The 22,025-nt window shown below is 54.8% G+C and overlaps 1 long non-coding RNA gene across 3 annotated transcripts in view; it reads right to left on the reverse strand.

The window, feature by feature from the left end:
• Positions 1–22,025, reverse strand: part of LOC146402139 (uncharacterized) — a 115,192-nt gene that overhangs the window by 59,513 nt on the left and 33,654 nt on the right. Inside the window, exons 2-3 of one of the 3 annotated variants that reach the window (XR_014805283.1) lie at positions 11,310–11,359; positions 3,401–6,402 (exon numbers count right to left, since the gene is read on the reverse strand). This is a non-coding gene — a long non-coding RNA (uncharacterized LOC146402139). Of the gene's footprint in view, positions 1–3,400; positions 6,403–7,082; positions 11,360–22,025 lie in introns of those variants that run through there. The other 2 variants (XR_014805282.1, XR_014805284.1) reach the window with 2 other exon arrangements.

The following is a 22,025-nucleotide window of genomic DNA, read 5'->3' on the forward strand; positions in this document are numbered from 1 at the left end:
ACCGTGTTCTCGGAGAGACACGCCAGCCGGGTCAGTTCATCCTGGCGCCTCTGCAGACAAAACCTCCAGGGGTGGAGCACACAAGGCCCCGTGTGGTGACAGACGTGGGTCTGAACTCTGTTCAGCAACCGCAAGCATTTGACGCGACGCAATCGGTGCTAGGTGCCAGCGTTTCTGGCATCCCCGGGGCTGAGTAGGCAGCCTGGGTTAGTAGGAAGTGGAGCATCGTTAAAAGCGAGAAAGGGCTCTGTTCAAACCCTCCCTCCACCACTTCCCAGCTGCCTGGTCTTGGCGAAGTCTCCTGACCCCTCTGCAACTAACCCCTCGTGATCAGAAAACATACTTTGTATGGTTTTAATCTTAATTAAAAAAAAATTTTTTTTGTCTTTTGTCCTTTTAGGGCCACACCAGCGGCATATGGGGGTTCCCAGGCTAGGAGTCTAATCGGAGCTGTAGCCACCGGCCTACACCACAGCCACAGCCACACCGACACCGGATCCTTAACCCACTGAACGAGGCCAGGGATCGAACCTGCAACCTCATGGTTCCTAGTCAGATTCGTTTCCACTGCGCTATGACGGGAGTCCTGGTTTTAATCCTCTTAAATGTCTTGAGATCTATTTTACGGCCCAGCATGTGGTCCAGCTGCGCTCTACCACCGTTGGGTACAGAGTTTTGCAGGTGCCAACTAGGTGAAAGTAACCAATGACGTTTCCCAAGGGCTCCGTGTCCCTGATTTTCTACTTGTTTGCTTGGTTGTTGGGGGAGGGTTGTGATGCTTCTTCCTGGCACGTCTGCGTTGCTGGGATTCACTCCCCAGCCAACCAGTCAAACACTCCTCTGCATGCTGCTGGGGTGCATGGTGCACAAGGGCTCACGGTCCCTAATCAGCTGACTTCCAGATGATTCCTGACGTAGAAGACCGTAAAAGCTGGGCGGAGCCGTCCCCAGGGAGAGAAGGAATCCGTCCCGTGAGGGGCAGCACTGCCTGCGCCCCCGTCCACCTGTTGCCACCCTTGCTTTGCAGCCCCCACAGCTGCATGAATGGACGTCTCATCCTCACGCTAAGAACACACCTCCTGTGGGTTCTGCTGGGGCTGGACCCCGAGGGCCCCAGAAGGAAGCCGCCAGCAACAACTGCCATGTCTGCATCTTCCTTTTGGCTGTGCCAGTTCTTCCGCCCTGTGCCCGGACGCGGCTGTGGGGGCACACACCTTCAGAACGCGTGTCCTCCTGATGAACTGGTGCCGTTATCTGGGTGAGCAGACGTCTGTGTCCCTGGAACTCCTCTTACCTGTGACATCTGCTTTGTCTGGTGTTGGTACAGCCTCTGCCCTCTCCCTTGGTTGGGGCCCATCTCTTCCCACCCTCTTCACGTCAGCCTGCTTGCGGCTCTCTGTTTAAACTGAGCTCCTTTCGGGCAGCACTTCCCTGGCCTCGCGTCTCTGCGATCTCGCAGTCTCCGTCCTCACTCCGAACGTTAGGCTACATTTAACGTCATCTTGCTACGGCTGCTCAGAGCTGCCTCCGTGTTGGTCCGACTTGCCCGTGTGCCCTTTAATGCGCCTTCCTTTCAGATGAGTTGAGGGTTTCGTACCAGTTACCCTCCTTGATCCCCACTATGGGCTTGTCAGTCGCCCCTTAACTGTTCGGTTTGCACTGGATGTTCTTCACTTGGCCACCTTCCATAACGCGATCCCGTGTCACACGAGCTGGAAGAATCACGCGACCGTATACTCCTGGGACCCCCCTTCTCTCCTCCACTATTGTCATGGGTTTTTCTGCCACGTGAACTATAAACCCTAACTATATTCTTTTTTGTTTGTTTTTTGTTTTTTTGGTCTTTTTGCCTTTTTCTAGAGCCGCACCTGTGGCATATGGAGCTTCCCAGGCCAGGGGTCCAATCAGAGCTGTAGCCACTGGCCTACGCCAGAGCCGCAGCCACGCGGGGATCCGAGCCACGTCTGTGACCTACACCACAGCTCAGGGCAACGCCGGGTCCCTGACCCACTGGGCGAGGCCAGGGATCGAACCTGCAACCTCATGGTTCCTAGTCGGATTCGTTAACCACTGCGCCACGACGGGAACTCCCCTAACCATGTTCTTCTTCTTCTTGCTCTATACAGTGAAATACCATTGCAGGCGATGTGAAAATGAGAAGACTATCTTCTACATTTTCCTCTTTAATTACTATTTCTGGCCCTCTTCCTTGCTTTGTGAAGACCTAAATCTCCATCTGGGATCCTTTTTTTTTTTCTGCTGGAAAACTTCCTTTCACATTTCTTGTAAAGCATATTTGCTGACAATGAATTCTACCAGTTTTGTTGGTCTGAAACAGTCTCCACTTTTTTCCAACGTCAAACGATATTCCCACTGTCTAATAACACTGCTGACAGCCCCGCCCCGCCTTCGGCACTGAGAAGATGCTTCCCCATTGTTTTCTTTCTTCCCTTCCTTCCTTCTTTTTGCCTTTTCTAGGGCTGCACCCGCAGCACATGGAGGTTCCCAGGCCAGGGGTCCAACTGGAGCTGTAGCCACCGGCCTACACCAGAGCCACAGCAACAAGGGATCCGAGTTGTGTCTGCACCCTACACCACAGCTCACAGCAACGCCTGATCCTCAATCCACTGAGCAAGGCCAGGGATCAAACCCACAACCTCATGGTTCCTAGTCGGACGCATTAACCACTGCGCCACGACGGGAACTCCTCCCCACTGTTTTCTGGATTGCATGGTTTCTGGCAAGAGGTCTGCTGTCCCTCGTGGTTCTGGATCTTTGTCCACAATGTGTCATTTTTATCTGGCTGTTTCTAAGATTTCTTTTTATTACTGGTTTCCAGCAATTTGTTTATAATAAGCTTTGATGTGGCTTTCTCAGTGTTTATTCCACAGAGGGCTTATTTAGCTCCTTGGATCTGTGGGCTTCTAATTTCCACCAAATTCAGAAAGCTTTTGGGCATTGCTTCAAAACAGGTTTCGTCCCCGCCTCTCGTCCTTCTGGAACTCCCCCGACACCGAGGCCAGCAGACTGCACGCTATCCCGTGGGTCACCATGGTTCTGTTATTTTGTTTTCTGTCTTTTTCTCTCAGTGCTCTGAGCTAAATCGTTTCTATGGCTTCATGCTCACTCGTCTTTGATTCTGCAATGTTCGCTGTGAATTCTATCCAGCGTACGTTTCCCTTCAGATGCAAAATTTTCAATTCAAAGTTCCATTTGTGACTTTTTTCTTTCTTTCATTTCTCTTCTTATTTGTCATCCTTCTCTCTTGAGTGTATGGAACACTTTTTAGTAGCTACTGTAACGTCCTTGTCTGTGAATCCCATCATCTCTGCCACGTCTGGGTACCTTCCTACGGATTGAGCCCCACCCCCACCCCCGATTTGGGGTCTGAATTTTCTGATTTTTTTTTTTTTTTTTGCATGCATGGTTAATTTTGACTGAATGCCAGGCATTGTGACTGCTCAATGCTGCTTCCTGGCTTTTGTGGGGCTCCTTTAAACAGTCTTGGATTTCACTCTGGTGTGCTGTTTTGAGTTATTTGGAATCAGTTAGGCTCTTCTTAGGCTTCAGTGTTGTCAGGGTGGGTGCAGAACGGACTTAGGCTAAAACTAACATATCACCATTATTCAGAAAGGACTTGGAGGATTCCACCGACGCCCAGCGTATTCTAAGGTCTTTCCACCCTGACTGTTGTGAACACAAACTGTCCTCAGCCTGGTAAGGGCGCCAAGGACGGTTCTGCCGGCTCCTTCGGGCAGATCTTCCCCCAGCCGCCTGTCACGCCCTTGCACACGCGCACGCACCCGCTCTCGGCCCCGACCCCGGGGCTCGGCAGCTCTCTCTGCCCCAGGACCCTGCCCTGAACGTCGTGCCACTTTGGCTTCCCCCAACACCAGGGTCTCTCCCTCGTCACCTCTACTTCCCGTCCCCTCCCTGCCGTGAGCTGCCGCTGTCACAGGCCCTGTGTGTCCCTGCACCATCTGTCAGCCAGCGTGTGAGAGCTGTGCTTGCTCCACTCCACCCAGTTCCCAAGTTGTCTGCAGCAGGAAGGCCCTTCCCTTTCCTCTTACTCTACATGGGCCAGAATCAGATGCTGACCAAGGGTCAATAACATTTTCAGGAGAGGTTTTTTTTGGTCTAATGTAGAGTTGATCATTTTTTATTTCTACACTTTAAATAAAAGTCTTAAAATCCATGACCTTCTACTGTCATTGTCATTTCATCAAATAATAAAAGGGACACAAACTCAGGATAAAGGGGCTTTTTCCCCGAAGTAGGACAGCTGCAGGTCTTACCCCAGCTTGTAAACGGCCTGCAATTGCTCCCTTAACCACAGACGGTGACTGCTTTTCCGAGGCCCACCTGAGGGCCACAGTGAGCAGGGGTGATGGAGACGCTGTGCCTGGTGACAGGAGTCGGGCACACTGCTCTGAGCATCATTAGGTGTGCGCATGTGAAGCCGACACTGTGAGTCCGACCTCCCCCTGGGGAGTTTGGGCAGGTGTCCTGCTTCGGAAGTCAGGGGTGGCATGGGCACGGGTACTTGTCGCCAAGCTCGCAGGGCAGTGATCGCTAAAACTCACCCCCACACCTCCAGATGCACCCAGCTCAGCACTTCGTATCAATTCTGTACTTACTTCTCATGGCGACCCTGGGACAGGAGGCAGGTGGGCTCGCCACCCTGAGAGGTGGAGCCAGGGCAGGAGCCAGGTCTGCCCAGCCTCTGGTCAAGGTGGTTTCCGAACACCAGCTGGTCACGACCTCCCTCGTGACCTCTGCCAACCCTCCACAACACCTACCCTGTCATTCCCTTAACCTCCCTCTCCAGAATCAATTCACTTCTTAAAAATACCTAAATTTATTTTAAAAAGAAATTGGCATCACTGCCTCCAGTAGGAAACCAGTATCATTTGCTTAAAACAAACAAACAAACAAACAAAAAAACCCATCCTCAGGGAGCGTGAAAAGGACACAATGAGATCATACGTGAAAAGGACACACTGTGATTAAAGGTGAAAAGGACACACTGTGATTACACGTGAAAAGGACACACTGTGATTAAAGGTGAAAAGGACACACTGTGGTTACACGTGAAAAGGACACACGGTGATTACACGTGGAAAGGACACACTGTGGCTAAACGTGAAAAGGACACACGGTGATTACACGTGAAAAGGACACACTGTGATTAAAGGTGAAAAGGACACACTGTGGTTACACGTGAAAAGGACACACGGTGATTACACGTGGAAAGGACACACTGTGGCTAAACGTGAAAAGGACACACGGTGATTACACATGAAAAGGACACACTGTGATTAAAGGTGAAAAGGACACACGGTGATTACACGTGAAAAGGACACACTGTGATTACACGTGACAAGGACACACGGTGATTACACGTGACAAGGACACACTGTGGCTAAACGTGACAAGGACACACTGTGGTTACACGTGACAAGGACACACTGTGGCTAAAGGTGACAAGGACACACTGTGGCTAAAGGTGACAAGGACACACTGTGATTAAAGGTGACAAGGACACACTGTGGTCCGACGCTAGGTGCTGCCGCCCAGGACTTCCTCCTCCTCCAGCGGACAGACACCAGCAGCTGCGGGAGGTGCTGGAGTCGAGCGGAACTGATGAGACCCTCTCTGAGCTGGAACTGGGAATGCGGGAAAGCATTCTGCAGCGTCCAGCTACACGTGGCTGACCAAACGCACACCATCTTTCTCGGCCCTTTACTGAGAGCAGAGCGCAGGCAGAGGACAGGGTGGTTCGAGCCCGGCAGGAGCAGCAGAGGCAAGAGGCGGTTCGGCCGTCGGAAGACGGAGCACGAGAGAGAAGGCAGGGGTGCGAGCAGCCGAGAACGGCACTGGGAGGCTCAAACCTCCAGCGCCCACAGAGGGGGTACCGCTCACATAGGGAGCCTGCCAGTGGCTCAGGAAGTGAAGACCCAGGAGCCCCCCTCCCAGGGTGGGGGTGTGGGGGGAGATGGGGAGCCCCTCTGTCCCCTTTCCTCCCAACGTCCCATCCGTGGAGACACAGCACGAGCAGGGGATGTTCCCCAGTCGGGGAACCCAGAGCCAACGCGAGGGGCGTGCTGGGCTGCCTGCCCCGCTCAAGACCTGCAGCCCTTCCCCCACTCACTGGCCGGCAGCCTCCTCACCCAGCTGGAAACCGGAGAACCCCCCACCTCCAGAAAAACACTCACCCCAGGTGACCTCAGGTGACAGGTGCTGACGTGGGGACCCCTCCCGTGAAAGAGCTGGCTCCTGGGTCACTGCCCTCCTGGGCAGATCCTTGCCAGGCCTGGCTCAGATCACCTAAGAATGGTGGTCAGCCGAACCCCAACACTGAGAGGACATCCTCACAACAGAGACGGAACTCGAACCCCAAAACTGGAAGACGAGAAGGGGAAAAAAAAAAGGGGTTCCTCAAGAAGGAAAATACTCGAGGAAGAGAAGAGCGCTCCAGAGAGGGAAGTGTTAACATCTTCCAGGAAGGGAAGGATGTATCAATGAGATAAGAACAGGCTGCTATGAGAAAGGAAGAATTATTCAAATAATAAGAAAAAAACTTGGACATTTAAAATGTATTTGTAAGACAAAAACCAAACGTATCCTGGAAAATTAGGAAGAAATTGTTTGAGCCAATTTCCCAAAAAGTTGAACAGCTTAAAGAGAAAGAGAGAATTAAAAATAAGGAGATTGACATACAAAAGTGAGAAAAGATACTAAAATCAAAGGACAGACCCAAAAAGCCCCAAATCTGACCAAGAGAAGAACACACAAGACGGAGGCAAAAATAGTGACATTTTAAGTTAAATTTACAGGAGTTCCTGTCATGGCGCAGCAGAAATGAATCTGACTGGCATCCATGAGGACGCAGGTTTGATCCCTGGCCTCGCTCAGTGGGTTAAGGATCCACCGTTGCCGTGGCTGTGGTGTAGGCCGGCGGCTGTAGCTCCGATTCGACCCCTGGCCTGGGAACTTCCATACGCCGCGGGTGCAGCCTTAAAAAGGCAAAAAAAAAAAAAAAAAAAAAAAAAAAAAGAATTAAAGTTACAGTTAGAACTAACTTCCCAGAAATGAGCTGTGAATCGTCGCAGTGGAAGATGCAGCTGCGTTCCTCAGAAGAGACCCAGGCTGCAGCCTGGCACGTGAGGCGTCAGAAAAGACGGGTCCTTGAGGTTTCCAGAACATCACGAAGATGGGGAATCAGGCGGCGTCTGGCACAGGGGCAACCCAGCTGCTGGCACCACGAGGAGGCGCCTTTAGCCTCTGGAGGGGAACTGTGTCAGAGCCGGACACGCCGCAGGGCGCGAGGGCAGGTGGACACGGTCAGACCCGCGGCCCCCGCGCCTTACCTGCCGTGTGCTGTTCCCTGGGCGGCTGCGAAGGGCAGGGCAGCACCAAGGGGAGAAAGAGACTCCACAAAGGGCGCTTCCGTCTGGGGGGCGAGGCAGGGGCCGCGGGGAGCAGCGGAGGGAGGCGTGGAGGGGGCCGGGGGGGCAGCCCTGGCCACGGGGTGTCTCCCGCCTGGATGCCCCCCACGCAGACAGCGGGCTCGGGGGGAAAGCAGGGGACCAGCCACAGAAAACCCCGCACTCCCAGAGAAAACAAACAGAACAGAAACGGAATCCAACACGCCGCGCGGCTCCATGTGAACAGCGCCGGCGCCGCCCCGAACCCTCGCCGTTCGTTCCCACGCCGGACCCTGCTGTGACCGAGGGCGACCCGACGGCAGGGAGCACGACGGACAAAATGCATCTTCGAGTGGAGAAGATCAGACCCCAGCAGCGATCAAAGCCGGACACTTAGATTGAGTGAAAAAGACTCAGAAGCTGCGAGGACGAGGGGAGGAGGCGCCCGTCTGGGCGGAAGGGTCTGCGGTGGGAGGAGAGGCAGGGCGGCCTTCGGGGGACGACGCGTCCCCCCGGACTCTCCACCCTCGTGGACGGAGCGCTCTGGGGGGAAAGGAGGGTGAAAACTAAGAGACAGGAAGAGGACGGAATGGCCTCTTGTGATGGCCGTCGCCTCGCCAGACCCTGGGTCCCCTGGCCAGCCTGTGGGGACCACTCACCAAGGGGTCCCTGATGCCACTTTCCATGAACACTGTGACCGGGGGTGCTCGCGGGCGGGGGTTCCGGAGCAGACCAGGATCCCAAGGATCGGGGGGCCACCGGCACCACGACCAAGTCCCCCCACACCCCCCCGGATTCTCAATGTGGACACAAACGACACTTGGGGCGACTCCTTCTGTATTGGGAGGGGCCGTCCTGAACATTGTGGGGGGTTGAGCAGCACCCCTCCTCCCACTAGATGCCAGGAGCACCCCCTCAGGCCGGCAGCAAACCTGCTCCAGACACTGGCCTGTCTCCCCCCCCCCCCGAGACAGGGCTGCGAGAATCAGCAAATAAAAATACGGAATGCCCAGGCCAACTGTATTTCAGATAAGCAATCAATAATTTTTCCATATAAGTATGTCCCAAGTAATATTTGGGATATAGTTACACTCTTAAAAAACCCTATTTGTTTAACCAAAATTCCAAAATGCCTATGTCACCAGGCATTCTGGATTTTCCTGACACCCCTAGCTGGGCAGCAAAGTCGCCCCCAGTTAGGAAGCACAGCTCTAGGGTAAGTCTGCTTTTCTCATTGCACGTCTCCAGCTGTAAATAATTTCGTTTGCTTGATAAAGTGCACACGTTGTCCTGTCACTATATTGCCAATGTTGTTAAACACACATACCCTGAAATTTTAGGACTGGTATTCAGGAATCCATAGCAGTTTCAGATTTTCTTCTCACACCAAGGGTCCCCTCATCCACCCCATGTGGAGCCCCCGGCTCAAGAAGCCGCGTATAAGTCCACTCACCACTGGACACATGTGCCCTCCAGGGCCACCCGCTGAGCCTCTGGGGGTTTCAGAAAACCCACTGCCCTCCCACCCACTTTCCATGGTTGGGCAGAAGCGCTGCAGCTCTCGCCCTCAGCCACGTGCCCTCCGTCCAGCAGGGGTTCACAGACCCGCAGACCCAAGGCCAGGTCCTGGGATCCAGACCCACAAACCCGCTGCAACCCCAGGGTGACCTTCCAGAGGTGCCAGACATAAAAGCTAAACACGTGCACAATGTGCCATGAAGGGAGGTCACGAGGGCGCAGGGACAGAGGCGACCGAGGAGGTGGCCTTGGGGCAGAGGCACATGGAGAGCAGAGCCGGGCACAGAGGGGTCAGGGCCAGAAGGTCCTGTGGCGGGAGCCAGGATGCTGGCGCAGGGCGGGCAGGGGGCGGGCGGCTCCGAGAGGGGGCGCAGGACGACTCTGGCCACTCTTTGGGGAATAAACCTCAGGCCCGGGCAGGGGGAAGGGGAGACGCTGCTGCTGTCCAGGTGAGAGAGGCGCGGCTTGGACCCGGAGCACGTGGCGGGGGACGGCAAGGCTGTGCATCTGTCTGAGGAGGTGCCCCGGGCCAGCCGGTGGCTGGAGTGAGCGCAGGACGACGCGAAGGCTCTTGTGCAAAAAAGTGGGAACAGCACTGCCTGGAGGCTCCGGGGAGCTTGTGGGAGGGGCCGGGCGGGCGGAGGCAGGACGGGAGGACGGCGACTGGAAACCTGTCTTCCAGAAAGGACGCACGTGCGTCCGCCTGCCCGCCCTCAGCACAGAAACTACGGCAGCCGCGTGGGTGACAGCAACCCGCTCACCAACGGGGTCACAGCGAATGCGCCACGGTCGGCCTGGCTGCCGGGTGCGCGGTGGCTGCGCGGAGAGTGAAAGAGGACGGCGTGTTGCTCAACCCGCAGGAACCAGGACGGGGACCACGGGGTGGACCGGCGACCCCACGGCACCTGCCCCTGTGGCCTCAGCCCCCTCTGCCCAGCAGAGGCATGACGCCCCGACGGCCGCAGGAATGGAGGCAAGAGAGGGCAGGGCCCCGCCCAGGGCTGCCAGCGAGCTGGCAGCTGAGCTGAAGCAGGACGCGGAGCCCCGGCGCCCAGCCCGGGCCCCGCCACCTGCGCCACGGAAGACGCTCAAGGCTGTCCTGAGGGACGCGACGCCAGCCCAGGGAGGCTCTGCACGCCCGCCTGGTCCGCCGAGGTCGCCTTGCGCACGCGGACGGGGCCGCCGCACCTCGCGGTGCACATGCTGCGGATCCTCTTCGGACGACGGCACGTCCGCTCTGACGGTAGAGCCCAGAAGTCCCCACGAACACGCACGGAGCTCCAGCTGGGCGCTGGGGGGAGAGGGGCAGACCAGCTGCTGCACAAGGGCTCCTGGCAGCGCTCAGGGGGCCGCCCAGGACTGGCATCGCCCGGACATGCTCCGCAGGTGGACGGAAAGCCACCCGGCCGTGCAGGGAGCACGACCAGGACCTGTGACAACATGCCTGTCAGCTGCACCAGGACAAACGAGAACACAGGGACATCCACTGCTTCCACTTTGGGGACACTGGAAAAGGCCCAACTCGTCTCCAGGGACAGGAGTCAGACGGGGGCTGGCGGTCGGAAGGGACTTCTGGGAGAGACGCGTGGCAGTGGGACCATTCTGTATCTCAGCTGTGGTGGTTACACAACTGCACGCGTCTGGCCCAACCCAGGACAGGGCAACACGAAGGGAGGCTTTAACGGACGGAGACGACGCCCCAAACCTGACTTCAACAACACCAGCAACGGCCGGACCAGGCCCCTCTCCTCCTGCCGACGGGCCAGCATCTTCTCCTGACTCTTCAGATGGAACCCAAGCCCTGTCCTGGGCCTCTGAGCCCTGCTTGGGCCGGCCCTGCCCTCCTCGTCTTCCCGCCCCGTCGACCCTCCCACACTGACTTCCTGGTCCTCAGGGACCCCGCACACTCTGTTCCTCGCCCCAGATGCTCTTCCTTCTGCCCCGCCCCCTGCCCCCCTACCCCCACCCCTTCCTTCTCAAGCTTCAGACCTCCGTCCCCACCACCTGCCAGAGGAAGCACACAGGGTGCTGCCCACAGTCTCCTCCCTCCAGCACAAGCTGCAGTCGTATTCTCACAGCTGTGTGCCTGGCTCTCCACGAGGGGCAGTGTCATTCTCGCATCTCCCATGCCCAACCCTTGGTACAAGCCTGTTACACAGCAGGTGCCCAATAAATGCTACTGAATAAGAGAATGAGTGACTGAATGAATGAAGTTCTAGGAGAAGGAGACAGACAAAGTACCTTCTCAACACCCATTTTTTTGCAGAGGAAAACACCAACGAGAAAGGACCCTGGACAAAGTGACACGGCCACACCCTGGGCCATCGAAGACTGGCGGAGGCGCAGGGAGGCATGGAGCCCTACCTGTCACAGTGGCAGGTCCCCGGAGTCCCAGCTAAGGGCTTGTGGTCAGCCTGAAAAACAAAAGGGAAAAAACGGTTAACGGCTTTGCCAGAGCTGAGTCTCCCCACCGCCTGGCTCTGCTCAGCTGAAAATCAGCAGGAAGGGTTCGACCAAGTCTGGTGCCCACTTCAACACCAGAGCTTCTGCGTCTCAGACCAAACACTGGTCTTTTGAAGTCGAGGCTCTGTTAAGCCTGGGCTCAAACAACAGGGTCAGCAGGAGGTTTATAAAAAAGATTTGAAAGACGACCCACTGGCCATTTGCTTTTACAAAACTGTATTTCGATGCTGGCCCTGGATATGAATCAGCTCCCCGTGGCTGCCATGCCCCTGGGAACACCCACGGGGCTGAGAATGAAAGTGGCTGGGAGGGGTGGGGCCCAGGGAGGGGGACCTTTGGGGCCAAAAGGCATCACAGGTTTTGTCAGACTCCTCGTGGAGCGAGGGGGGACAGTGGAAGACATGGGGCTGATATAAAACACGGCTGGGTTCGTCCGTCCTTGAAGCAAATATTATTCTCATTAAAACATCATCAGATTGTCTGCTGGGAGGAGGCTCACGGAGGAGAGCGGCCCGGAGAAGCCCTGGTGTTGCACGCAGTCGGGCCGCGCCCGGGGCCCAGGCGCCACCACCCCAGTCTGGTCCCCGCCAGCAGGGCTCCCAGTGACCGTGGCGAGGCGCTCAGCCCGGGTCCTGGCCCTCCCTTCAGGGGGTCTCCCCCACGCGTGGACACTGCCTTCCCCATCCTCAACCAGGCCAGGAGCGGGAGGTCTCAGCACGAGGCTGGCTGTGCGTGTCAGCTCGGCTGGGCCCTGGTGCGCACCGCCTGGTCAAGAGCCAGCGTGGGTGTTGCCATGAATTCCGTCCATGTGGCTGGCGTGTGCCACCAGCTAGCTGGCTCGGAGTAGGGTCACTCTTCTAAGGCGCGTGGCCTCCCCTAAGCAGTCCGAGTTCCTTCTCCCAGAGGAAACCACTCTGCCTCGTGACCGTAACAGACCCCGGGCTGGCTTTCCAGCCCGCCACCTGCCCTGCGAGCTTAGACCTGTCAACCGCACAGTGCTTGGACTAAAAATACCCCCTCTCTCTGCAGATCCGTAGATCAATTTGATAGATAACAGAGAGGCAGGGGAGGGATACCCTGTGGGTTCCGATTGTCCGGAGGGCCCCACCCTTGAAAACCCCTCACCCCGGCAGCAGCACAGACCCGTAGTTAAAAATGCCGACTCTGGTTCATGCGAAATTCTGGAAGAGGAGAAGCTAATTCATGATGAAAAAAATCAGTGTTTGTCTGAAGGGGAGCAGGCAAGGATTGTCTGGGAAGCGGGGACTGCCTGGGGGATGGGAAATTTCACATCCCGATGGGAGGGGCTCACAGGTGCGCCCTGCCGTTAAAATTCTGCAAATGGTACATCCTCAGTTTGTACCTGGAAAGTTTACTGCAGAACATAAACACTGAACTCGAGCTGATGGAACGTGAGCACGAGTATTTGCGGGTGAAGCATTCTGCTGTTTGCAGTTGTTTTTGAAATGCATACAAAAATAGACAAAAGAGGGTGGGGAGAGGGACAGATGCCTGACGAAGGGTGCGCAGTGGCGTGTTAACGGGGGAAACAGGTGGGGGATATGTGGGTGTCAGTGGTAAAATGAGTTTATCTTTCCAGGCTGTGTACAGGGTGCCTGGAGCCGGCAGAGAGGAGTTCTATGTGGAGAGGAGATGGGAGGCCTCCTGGAGAAGGTATTCCAAGTGGGCAGGACGCCAGCGGATGGACATGGACCTCAGGGTGGATAAAAGACGCCCTCTGATGTAACATTCTGGTCCACGGTGGTTCTCTGTGGACCACAGGACTACACGGGCGGTAGGTCTCGTCGGCCAGCCAACTGGCCCGAGCCATCCTGAAAGCCACACTGGGTGCTGAACGTGGTCCTGACTCACTAAAAGGGTCTCTGGCCCCTCCCAGCCTCCAAGGGACAAATGCACGGTCCAATCAGAAAGGATTTTCCATAAACCACCACCTGGAAACCCAAAGTCTAGCTGCTTCCCAGCAAGGGACTGACCCAGTCCTGTTTTCTTGCCATTTCCCCTGATGACCAGGGGCTCACAGAGCCAGGAAATAGCATGAAAGGATATGGCCAATAAGGAGACTGTGTTATAATGAACCAAGGGAACATGCTTCAGACTGAGAAAGGAAGAAAACTCACCTCCAAAGAATCAGCAATGCTCTTATTTACAGCGAAGTTTAAACTACCCCCATCCACCCACTCATCCATCCACCCATCCATTCACCCATCCATCCATCCACCCATCCGCCCACCCATCCAGCCATCCACCCACCTATTCATCCACCCACCCATCCATTCACCCAACCACCCAGCCATCCACCTACCCATCCACCTACCCATCCATCCACTCATCCGCCCACCCATCCATCCATCCACCCACCTATTCATCCACCCACCCATCCACCCAGCCATCCACCCACCCATCCGCCCACCCATCCATCCACCCACCTATTCATCCACCCATCCACCCAGCCATCCACCTACCCATCCACCCAGCCATCCATCCACCCACCCAACCATTCACCCATCCATCCACCCATCCGCCCACCCATCCATCCATCCACCCACCTATTCATCCACCCACCCACCCATCCATCCACCCACCCATCCACCCTTCTATCCACCCATCCATTCACCCATCCATCCACCCATCCATCCTTCCACCCACCCATCCACCCACCCACCCATCCATCCACCCACCCATCCACCCTTCTATCCACCCATCCATCCACCCATCCATCCACCCACCCAACCATTCACCCACCCATCCATCCACCCACCCAACCATTCACCCACCCATCCATCCATCTACCCACCCATCCATCCACCCATCCATCCTTCCACCCACCCATTCACCCATCCAGCCACCCAACCATCCACCCATCGATTAACCCACCACACTCCCTCCATTCATCTACCCACCTGCTCATCCATCTACCCATCTACCCACCCATCCACCTGTCCATCCTCTCATCCATCCATCATTCATCCATCATCCATTACCCCAACATTCCACCCACCCATTCAGGCATTCATCTGTCCAACTTTAAAGAAGATAGAAGAGGCACTAAGTATTTTGTGCAGCTGGATTAAGGAAATTGTACAAAACAAACTGGACATCATTTGTCCCCTTAAGCAGCAAGGAAAACAAAACTGTCATTGCCAAAAATGGGATGTTATGAAATATTGTCAGGGTGACAGTTTAACAAGCAGACTGAGCCACTGGAGCGAGTAAGAGAGGGGGTGGAAAATCATTTCTAAAATACATTCTTCTTCGAAATACCTAGTTCTCGTTTCTACTTTTTTAAGGGTGGGTCTACGAAATAGTTCTGTTTAAAATCTATTATCAAAATAAATTATTCCAAACTTAAAAAAATCTCTATATTGATGATCTGAACTTTAAAACGAGGCAGAGTCACTGCCCCCGCTCCGTATTCACAGCCTTTAATTAGTTTCTGAGGTACCTCTGGCTCTACTACAATGTCACGGACTTCTTTGTGAAGACTGTCTTTTTTCGTTAGTTACTAGTGTTGTTTGTTTATAAATCATCCTCACTCAGTGTCAAACTTCAGGACGGATAAAATTCAGAACTGTTGGCTCCTTTGACTGAGTCTGTAAAGTTAATATTTCATTAAGAAAATTCTCTTCCTACAGGTGCTGTGAGACCTGGAAAACAGGAGCAAGCTTGGCCGCGTGGAGGATTTTCTGGGTTCTAATTTGTCCATGTGGAAATTGTGTCTCTTTCAGCCTGGATTTCTGGGCAGGGTCTGTGTTTTTGCCTCTGGTCAGGGAACTTCTCATCAATGAATATTTTACAAGCCGAAATTCATCAAACAAATGGTCTCTTTTTATGATGCTTTTCAACTGTTTCACCAAATTTAAATGCTTCAAAAATCTTAGACTGTCTCAAGTACATTCCATCTGGGTAGAGAATATAAATATATCCAATTTTAAAATGTGGAGCTCATCAGGAGATTCTTCGCTAGTCCAGAACATTCCTCAGGAACATGACAGCATTGTTCCTGCCGTCCCCCGCACCGGGACCGTGGCCTGCGACACCCGGGCCGTCCCTGGCTTTTGCAGGCAGGCCGGCAGCTTCATTCTGAGCCTGAGCCTACTCTGGGATAACTGTGCTTCACCAAAGCCTTCACAAACTCAAGTTCTCTGGCACAGGATTTGCTGAAAATGTAACGTTTCCATGGACTGTGAATTAAGTGCATCTCACCCCCAAGGGGCTTTTGTTTGCACGACAGTCTCCTGCCACCAGGATCACTCTATTTGCAAAGGCTGCCACACACCTGAGCCGTTGGGCCCATGGCAGGCGGCCCCCCCTTCTGGGGACACCCCGCTGAAGTGTCTTTCGTTTTCTGACCTGACACCTGCCTCATCACGTGGCCTCTTGGCCCTGCGACCCCGTCCCTGTGCGTCCGGACGGCAGCGGCCTCACGAGACTGGCAGGACGCTCTGCCAGGCTCAGGATGCGCTGCGCGGCGCAGACTGTGGATTCCAAGCAGACTTCTGCTCCATCGATTTGGCAAAAACCTTGTTCGTAGCATGATGTATGTTCCGCCAGAATCTGAATTTGTGTTATCACTGCAAAAACGAACCACTGTACCTTCAACTTTGAACTTTTAAACTGAATCAGGGAAAGCCCTTCTGGTACATTCTACACCACCCGCTGCCCTGCTGGCAGCTGGTGGCCTGGGCCTCCGCGAGTCCTGATGGCCGCAGGTGGGGATGGCACAGAGGCTGAAAGCCAGAGGCTGGCAGGGAAGCAGGCTCCACGTCTTAAAAATAAATCCATTTTTAAACTCTTTTTAAATTCTAGCTCGATTCTCTTGCCCACCGAAACCTCCAGCCTGGCGTCTGCTGTCTTGGCTTAGAAGGGGGAGCAGGGCGTGGGCTCCACTTCCCTGCTGGTCACACCGCCCGGGACAAGGTGCAGAGACCACTGGGCTCATGTCTGTGAGCACGAGAAAGCGCTTGCACAACAGGAAACATGACACATCCCTAGAACATGGCAAATAATTTTAAATTATAGGAAGACGGTTAAGACAAACCTTTAGAGGCTTCAGAGGAATGCAGCTGTTTCAAAGGAACATGAAAGGTCAGAAACACAGGCTCAACTGCTGTTTTCACCTCCACCAGCTGCGTTAGATACAAGACCCCATGGGGAGACTGTGTCTCGTACCGCGGCCCGGGGTGCCAGGGTCCCGAGGCACCCCCTCCCCTGGCGGCCTCTCTCCAGCCCCCGCCCAGACTCCAGTGCTTCGCGGACAGTGGAGGACACAGTCAGTAAACAGGCCTGCCACCCAGGAGCTCAAGAAGAGCCCAGCCCTCCCCCAGCAAGAACGGGCCTCCCGGAGGCCAGCACTGCTGTGCCCGAGTGCCCGGCCCAGCATCACACTGGAACGCGGGCACCCTTGCTCTCAGCTCCAGTCCAAGCCGAGGCCGAGGGCCCACCTCCTGACAGGGCAGGGTGGGGGGCCAGCCTGCGGAGAAGCCGGGACAGGCCGACTGGACGGGGCGGCAGGAGTGGCTCCTGGGCTGGTGGGGGGGGGGTCAGGCTGGCGGGAGGCAGCAGAGGGCTGTGCCTTCTCCTGGAGGAGGATGGAGCCAGGCGCCTCTGGGCAGGTGCTGGAAAAGTCCTTTGTGGCAGAGGGAGGGTGGCTGGGATCAGAGTGAGCAGGGGACCTGGGTCTGGGGCCACACCTCCCACTGACCAGCCTGTCACCCAGCAAGGCCCTAGGAGTGTCCACTGCCTGCCAGCACTCAGCAGTGACCAGGAGGGAATGGACGGTCACACAATGATGAGAAGAGCCTGGAGATGCTGACAGGGGCTGCAGGGTGCAGCAGGGAAGAGGGCCTGAGCCGAATGGCCGCTGCCCGGCACTGGCGCAGGGGGCTCCCGTCGGGGAGGGCGGCCCACGGGAGAATCTGGGCGTCTCCTCGTGAGCCCCACTTTGGACCAAATCAGCCTTCCCTACAGTACCCCCCACTTCCACATTTCTAATCCCCCAGTGGGGCTGCATGGCGTGGTCACTGACAGCGGGCTCTGGGGACCCCGAGAGGGGAGGCCTGAGAGACAGAAGGGGACAGCACCTGCCCCTTGAGGGGAACGGCCGCCCCATGAGCAGCCACTGAGGCAGAGGAACTGTCAGCAGCAGCCGGTCGACGGATTCTGCTGGATTTTGTCTCAAAGTGGCACACAGGGCCAGAGTGTGAGAGCAGCTCAGAACCCCAGTCCACCCCGAGCGCCCTGGAAATGACGAGGCCCCACTGCACACCCAAGCTGGAGCCAGTGGCACAGAACATGCCGGTAGAAAGAATACCCGAAGGGCAGACCCTCAGAGCTCTCGGCGCAGCCCAGCGGTCAACGAACCCGACTAGCATCCATGAGGACGCAGGTTCAATCCCTGACCTCACTCAGTGGGCTGGGGATCCGGCGTTGCTGTGAGCTGTGGTGTAGGTCGCAGATGTGGCTCAGATCCCACGTGGCTGTGGCTGTGGCTGTGGCTGTGGCTGCAGCTCCGATTAGACCCCTAGCCTGGGAACCTCCATGTGCCACTAGTACGGCCCTAAAAAGGCAAAAACAAAAACAAAAACAAAAACAAAAAAGCCACAACAAAAAAAACACCCCAGCAGGTCCTCTGGGCAGACACGGCTGGGCAAGCCCAGGGGTGGTGTCTTCGCTTCAAACCCAGCCCTTGCAGGGTGAGACCAACGTGGCCCCAAGTGGCACCAGTTGCAGTCAACGCCCACATGCTGACCTCTGGGTGCCCCGGCCCCTCACAGGGGGCTTGAGAGCTGGAGGGTAAGCCAGCCCTGCAGGGGAGGGAGCCTCCTGCAGCTGCTCCCCAGGCAGCGGGGCCCAGCCCGGAAATCTGGGCAAAGCAGCTCCCTGGAAACTGCTGTTTGGGGCCATGTTTGCTCCAAGCCTTTGACGCCTCGTTACCAGGGACGTTTTGTTCCAACTCCTTGCCCTCACCTGGGATCTCGGTCCATCTCCGGGAAAAGTCAGATCATTCTTTCCACCCCTGCTGGCCAGGTTGGGCGCGCGCAGCCAGGTCGCACTGGCAACGAGAGGCTGGGAGGAGGGAAGCGCTGCCCCCTCCCTCCCAGCCTGTGCCTCTGCAGCAGGGCAGCCCTTCCAGGGTGGACACCCCCTTCCCGCGTCCGTCAGGTGCCAGGCCACGTGGGCGCCTCTCCTCACCTGCCCTGCTTCACTTAACCCGCACAGCAGCTACACGAAGCAGGCACTGGTAACCCGAGTCTAAAGATTAAAATCGGACACGCCACACACCCGCACCTGTGGTCGGTGGGTGTTCAACCAGGTGCCAAGACTTTCACCGAGGGAAGAACAACTGGACCCCCACATGCAAAAGAAGGAAGTCGGACCCCTGCAAAGCCACTTACACGGAAATTAACTCCAAGAGGCTCAAAGACCTAAGTGCAAGAGCCAAAACTGTAAGTCTCAGGCGGTGAAAGGGCGACGATTTGCGACCTCAGATTAGACAATGATTTCTCAGCTCTAACACCAAAGGCACAGCAAGAAAATTCACAAATGGATAAACTGTGCTTAATCACAGTTAACAATTTTTGTGATGCAAAAGACATCATCAAGAAAGTGAAAAGAGGGAGTCCACTGTGGCTCGGTGGGTTAAGGATCCAGCTGCAGCGGTTCAGGCCACCATAGAGGTGTGGGTTTGATACCCGGCCTGGCAGGGAGTTAAGGGAGCCAGCATGCTGCAGCTGCAGCTCAGGCTCAATCCTAGGCCCAGGAATTTCCACATGAAGCAGGTGCAGCAAAAGAAAGAAAAAACGAAACAAAAGAAAGAAAAAGAAAGTGAAAAGACAAAGAATGAGAGGAAATACCTGTAAACCGCATCCCTGATAAAGGACTTGGTCTAGAATGTAAAGGGAGCTCCTGCTGTGGGGCAGACGGCTAAGAACCCGACTAGCATCCCTGAGGATGCAGGTCCAACCCCTGGCCTCACTCAGTGGGCTAAGGATCTGGCATTGCCACAAGCTGTGGCGCAGGTCACAGACGTGGCTCAGATCTGGCATTGCGGCAGCTAGCCTGGAAACTTCCATGTGCCTCAGGTGAGGCCTTAAAAAAAAAAAAAAAAAAAAAAAAGAATATATTTTAAAAATCCTAAATTCAATAATGAAATGACAAGGAAGGTAAACAAATGAGCATAAGCACGGAGCCCTTGTCCACCCTTAGCCGTCAGGGAAGCGCCCGAGACAGCACGGCCCAGGGGCCGGAAGAGGGAGAAGCGACACGGACTGCTAGCGGGACCAGGTCTCCTTTGGGGAGGACAGCGTAGCTCTAAATCTGCCAGGGCGGTGGGTGTGCAATTCTGTGAACACCCCAAACACACGTAGTCGTACACTTCAGATGAGTGAACTGCACAGCACACGAATCACATCTCAATAAGGCTGTGTTAAGAACAGCCGAGGCCCGGGGCAGAAACAGATGGGTCGTGTTGCACTTAAAGGGCAGAGGCAGGACTTGAACTCGGCAGCTTCAGGTCGAAGCTCTTCCCTGCATGTCCGGTCACCTCCTCTGGATTTCCAGCTTGGGTATGTCTCGCCCCCCTCTGGAGGCCTCACTGCGGAGGCCCGCTGCTACTCCAAGTGTGGCCCCGGAGCCGGCGGCATCAGTGGCAGCTGGGTGCTCGTTAGTAACACAGGGGTTCTGGCTCCCGCGTAGGACATGCGTCCTGTGCCCCCAGCTCCCGCACCACATGGACGAGGGGCTCCCGTCGGAGCCCAGAACTGGGGCAGCAGCTGCCTCTCACTCCCAAAGCCGGAGGCCAGCCTCTGCCGCCCCCTCCCACTCCCACGGGACCACGGAAGCAGCCACCTTCAGAGACAGAACCCCAGCGCCTTAAAGCAGACATGAATTCCCGGTGGATCTAGTTAAAACACAGGCTCTGAGCCACATGTCTGGGGTGGAACCTGAAACTCCGCGTCGCAGGCAGACCAACGCCAAGGCACTGTGTTAGACAGGACAGTAAGAACCCTCGAACCAGCCTCCACCTCCCAGCAGAGACTCTCTCTCGACTTCCCCACAGGGCCATCCGATCTCCCCCAGTCAGGCGCCTTACCTCACCCGCCGTCTCGCTGCGTTGTTAGGTGGGACCTGTCACTGTGGCGCTCAATCCCTGACTGGGTCACAGGGACAGCGGCACCCCCAGCGCTCCAGCTGCCTGCCCGAAGCTCACATACATCCTCTCAGGGGGGAAGACGACACTGTCCTAGGCCTTGAGTTAGCTCCACACTGTTTCAGGAACAGTATCTGGCGCATCACCAGAGCGGACAGGGCACCTAAGGAGATGGGACGGCATGATCCAAACTCAAGAGAAACAACAGACAACAGAAACAGAGCCGTGGACTTTTCAGGATATGAACTTTCAATAACCCCCTAAAATATTCAGTGAAACGAAAGACAAGATTGAGAATTTTGGTACAATGGAAACTATAATAAGGAGTCAGAGAAAAGTTCTAGAACTGAGAAATATAATAACTGGAATTTAGACCTTAACGGATTAGATCTGACTGAAGAAAGAATTAGTAAACTGGAAGATAAATCAAAAGAAATTTTGCCGATGAAAATCATTACTTTAGCTATTCTGGGGAATCTATTTGGCCCTTGTGGTTTAAATTTGCATTTTCCTAATGACTAATCACGTGGCACACCTTTTCATACACTTACACGCTATCAGGAATTTCTCTTTCTCTTTTTCTAGATACACTCACGGCATATGAAAGTTCCTGGGGCCAGGGATTGAATCCGAGCTGCAGCTGCAACCTATGCCACAGCTGCAGATCCTTAACCCACTGTGCCAGGCCAGGGATCAAACCTGTGCCACCTCAGAGATAATGCCAGATTCTGAACCCACTGCACCACAGTGGGAACTCCTGGAGACTTTTTTTAAAGAAGTGCCTATTCCAAAATTTTGCATATTTAGAATATTGGGTTATCTATCATTTTTAGAACTACTCATCTTTATTAGAGTTTGACAACTCCTAGATGCATATTTTAATTTCTATGGTAACCTAAAACAACAACAAACATATTTATAACTTTCAAACTAACAAGGGGGGTATAAAATAATAGAAACAATCATTTTACAAAGGCAAGAAAGGAGAGAAAAAGTGACAGAATAATCAGAATAAATAAAAAACACACAGTACCCTAGAGGGGACTGTGAGATGACACCCAGATATATTAGTCATCACATTAAATGGAAGCAGACTAAATATTCATTTTGAAAGATAAAAATGGCATCTTCCGTCAACGGGAAAATATAACTTTTCATGCAAACCAATGACTTTCTATTTGTCCATCTCCCATTGTCACGACACAGAGAGAGGCAAGCTGCAAATCCACGTTCCCTTAGTTGGAGATGCCTGCTAATCACTGCCGACAGACTGGTGTGCTACTTAAAAGTTAGTTTATGCTGCCAGACAGATTCCCCTCCGCAAAGAAAGGCTATCGCTTCTACTTGTCGAGATCCTTGAAATACGGTGTTTGTAAAGTCAGGTCTGATTCCACTGCGGTCTCCCTTTGCAGTTCTCAGGGCTTGTCCGCCCTCACCTCTGGAATGAC

The sequence above is a fragment of the Sus scrofa genome, chromosome 6 (genome assembly GCF_054392235.1).
Source record: "Sus scrofa isolate SSC_HxYL_T2T_F1_AM1 chromosome 6, Sscrofa_HxYL_maternal_Yorkshire_Landrace_v2.0, whole genome shotgun sequence".
In the NCBI taxonomy this organism is placed as follows: Eukaryota; Metazoa; Chordata; class Mammalia; order Artiodactyla; family Suidae; genus Sus; species Sus scrofa.